We start from the raw sequence: 4,410 nt of genomic DNA, 5'->3' as shown, positions 1-4,410 counted from the left end.
CAAATTGGGAAAATATTTTTAAAAACAAAGGTTCTGACAAAGGTCTCATTTCCAAAATATATAGAGAACTGATCATAATTTATAAGAAACCGAACCATTCTCCAATTGATAAATGGTCAAAGGATATGAACAGACAATTCTCAGAGGAAGAAATTGAAACTATATCCACTCACATGAAAGAGTGTTCCAAATCACTACTGATCAGAGAAATGCAAATTAAGACCACTCTGAGATACCACTACACACCTGTCAGATTGGCTAAGATGACAGGAACAAATAATGACAAATGTTGGAGGGGATGTGGGGAAATTGGGACACTAATACATTGCTGGTGGAGTTGCGAAAGAATCCAGCCATTCTGCAGAGCAATCTGGAATTATGCCCAAAAAGTTATCAAACTGTGCATACCCTTTGACCCAGCAGCGCTACTACTGGGCTTATATCCCAAAGAAATACTAAAGAGCGGAAAGAGTCATATATGTGCCAAAATGTTTGTGGCAGCTCTTTTTGTTGTAGCTAGAAACTGGAAGATGAATGCATGTCCATCAGTTGGAGAATGGTTGGGTAAATTGTGATATATGAAGGTTATGGAATATTATTCCTCTGTAAGAAATGACCAGCAGGAGGAATACAGAGAGGCCTGGAGAGACTTAAATCAACTGATGCTGAGTGAAATGAGCAGAACCAGAAGAGAAGATCACTGTACACTTCAACAACAATACTGTATGAGGATGTATTCTGATGGAAGTGGAAATCTTCAACATAAAGAAGATCCAACTCACTTCCAGTTGATCAATGATGGACAGAGGTAGCTACACCCAGAGAAGAAACACTGGGAAGTGAATGTAAATTGTTAGCACTAATATCTGTCTGCCCAGGTTGCATGTACCTTAGGATTCTAATGTTTATTGTGTAACAAGAAAATGATATTCACACACATGTATTGTACCTAGACTATATTGTAACACATGTAAAATGTATGGGATTGCCTGTCATCGGGGGGAGGGAATAGAGGGAGGAGGGGTAATTTGGAAAAATGAATACAAGGGATAATATTATTAAAAAAAAATATATATATATATATATAATAAAAAAAAAAAGAATAAAAGACAAAGTCTTGTTAAGCATTAAAAAAAAAAACAAAAAAAAAAAAACACCAACTGTACTTTCCAGGCAGAGACTTCCGGTTTGAGTGCAGGGGCTTTTTGCATCAGCTGTTAATATCCACGGCACCACAGGAGGCTTTGGCTGGGGTTTGTGACACTTTTACTGTTCATCCCCTAGCCTCTGGGAAGTCCCTACACAGTGGCCACACAGTGGGGGTCCTTCATTGTGTACTCCTCGCCATAGCCCTGTTAACCACCTCTGAGTCATTTTGGGGAGGGGGAGGGAAACACTCTCCCAAAGCTCTGTCTTAGTCCAGTCAGAGGATTGAAGTATCCATCCACTCTGGGAGGAAGCTGGTAAATTTCCTACACAAGGGCAGACACCCCACAGAGTAGTAACAATGAATAAGAAACTGAAGAGAACTATTGACACCTTCTAAACAGAGAAAGAGAGGGTATCCAAGATAAGATCAAAATGGGTCCATGATTTAGGCATAAAGAATGAGATAATAAATAGATTAGAGAAACAGAAAATAGTCTACCTCTCAGACCTGTGGAGGAGGAAGGAATTTATGACCAGAGGAGAACTAGAGATCATTATTGATCACAAAATAGAAGATTTTGATTACATCAAACTAAAAAGTTTCTGTACAAACAATACTAATGCAAACAAGATTAGAAGGGAAGTAACAAATTTGGAAAATATTTTTAAAGATAAAGGTTCTAAGAGTGTTCCAAATCACTACTGATCAGAGAAATGCAAATTAAGACCACTCTGAGATACCACTACACACCTGTCAGATTGGCTAAGATGACAGGAACAAATAATGACAAATGTTGGAGGGGATGTGGGGAAACTGGGACACTAATACATTGCTGGTGGAGTTGTGAAAGAATTCAGCCATTCTGCAGAGCAATCTGGAATTATGCCCAAAAAGTTATCAAACTGTGCATACCCTTTGACCCAGCAGCGCTACTACTGGGCTTATATCCCAAAGAAATACTAAAGAGCGGAAAGAGTCATATATGTGCCAAAATGTTTGTGGCAGCTCTTTTTGTTGTAGCTAGAAACTGGAGGATGAATGGATGTCCATCAGTTGGAGAATGGTTGGGTAAATTGTGGTATATGAAGGTTATGGAATATTATTGCTCGGTAATAAATGACCAGCAGGAGGAATATAGAGAGGCCTGGAGAGACTTAAATCAACTGATGCTGAGTGAAATGAGCAGAACCAGAAGATCACTGTACACTTCAACAACAATACTGTATGAGGATGTATTCTGATGGAAGTGGAAATCTTCAACATAAAGAAGATCCAACTCACTTCCAGTTGAGCAATGATGGACAGAGGTAGCTGCACCCAGAGAAGAAACACTGGGAGGGGAATGAAAATTGTTAGCACTAATATCTGTCTGCCCAGGTTGCATGTACCTTCGGATTCTAATGTTTATTGTGCAACAAGAAAATGATATTCGCACACATGTATTGTACCTAGACTATATTGTAACACATGTAAAATGTATGGTATTGCCTGTCGTCGGGGGGAGGGAATAGAGGGAGGGGGGGTAAATTGGAAAAATGAATACAAGGGATAATATTATAAAATATATATATATAAATAAAAAAAAAAGATAAAGGTTCTAACAAAGGTCTCATTTCAAAAATATATAGAGAACTGACACTAATTTATAAGAAATCAAACCATTCACCAATTGATAAATGGTCAAAGGATATGAACAGACAATTCTCAGATGAAGAAATTGGAACTATATCCACTCATATGAAAGAGTGTTCCAAATCACTACTGATCAGAGAAATGCAAATTAAGACAACTCTGAGATACCACTACACACCTGTCAGATTGGCTAAGATGACAGGAACAAATAATGATGAATGTTGGAGGGGATGTGGGAAAACTGGGACACTGATACATTGTTGGTGGAGTTGTGAAAGAATCCAGCCATTCTGGAGAGCAATTTGGAACTATGCCCAAAAAGTTATCAAATTGTGCATACCCTTTGACCCAGCATTGCTACTACTGGGCTTATATCTCAAAGAAATACTAAAGAGGGGAAAGGGACCTGTATGTGCCAAAATGTTTGTGGCAGCTTTTTTGGTTGTAGCTAGAAACTGGAAGTTGAATGGATGTCCATCAACTGGAACATGGTTGGGTAAACTGTGGTATATGAAGGTTATGAAATATTATTGCTCTGTAAGAAAGGACCAGCAGGAGGAATACAGAGAGGCTTGGAGAGACTTACATCAACTGATGCTGAGTTAAATGAATAGAACCAGAAGATTTCTGTACACTTCAATGCTGTATGAAGAGGTATTCTGATGTAAGTGGATATCTTCAACATAAAGAAGATCCAATTCACTTCCAGTTGATCAATGATGGACAGAAATAACTACACCCAGAGAAGGAACACTGGGAAGTGAATGTAAATTGTTAGCACTCCTGTCTATCTACCCAGGGTACTTATACCTTCGGAATCTAATACTTAATGTGCAAGAAGAAAATGGTATTTACACACATATATTGTATCTAAGTTTTATTGTAACACATGTAAAATGTATGGGATTGCCTGTCATCGGGGGACGGAGTAGGGGGGGGATAATTTGGAAAAATTAATACAAGGCATAATATTATTTTTAAAATTACTCATGCATATATACTGTGGGGAAAAAATCCTAAATAAAAAAATAAAAAGAAAGAGAGGGTATCCAACTTCAAGGAGGCTAACAGCAGAGAGTCTCCAGATAACACTGTAAAGGGGAATGATACCTGCCCCCTATCACATAACTCTCTCCTAGACTATTAAAAAGCTAAGAGAGTTTGAGGAAAAAATGGGGAAAGGAAAGAAAAGCTATGATAGAGAATAACAACGTCCTGAAATTTGAGTTGGAAAAAATAAAGACTTCACAGTAGGTGCAGGGAAACAAAATTTGTGAATTAGAAATGGTTAAAAAATCACAGGAAAGTAGGATTTCTGAATTGGAAAAGATAAAAAATTCCCAAGAAACTAGGATTTGGGATTTGGAAAAAGAAAATAACTCACTAAAAAAATAGTGAAATGGAAAAAATTCAACAGAGCAAAATAATTCATTTAAAAACTCAATTGGACATATACAAAAAGAACTGAAAAATGAGAATGAAGAAAATAACTCATTAAAAATCAGGATTGAACAAACAAAAATGAATGAATCATTGAGAAACCAAGAATCCCCCCCCCAAAAAAATGAAAAGCTGGAGAATAACGTCAAATATTTACTGGGAAAATCTATAGACTTGGAAAATAGATC

This window comes from Sminthopsis crassicaudata, chromosome 1 (genome assembly GCF_048593235.1).
Source record: "Sminthopsis crassicaudata isolate SCR6 chromosome 1, ASM4859323v1, whole genome shotgun sequence".
Classification (NCBI taxonomy): domain Eukaryota; kingdom Metazoa; phylum Chordata; class Mammalia; order Dasyuromorphia; family Dasyuridae; genus Sminthopsis; species Sminthopsis crassicaudata.
The sequence above is the reverse complement of the archived record's forward strand: the minus strand, read 5'-3'. Positions refer to the sequence as shown.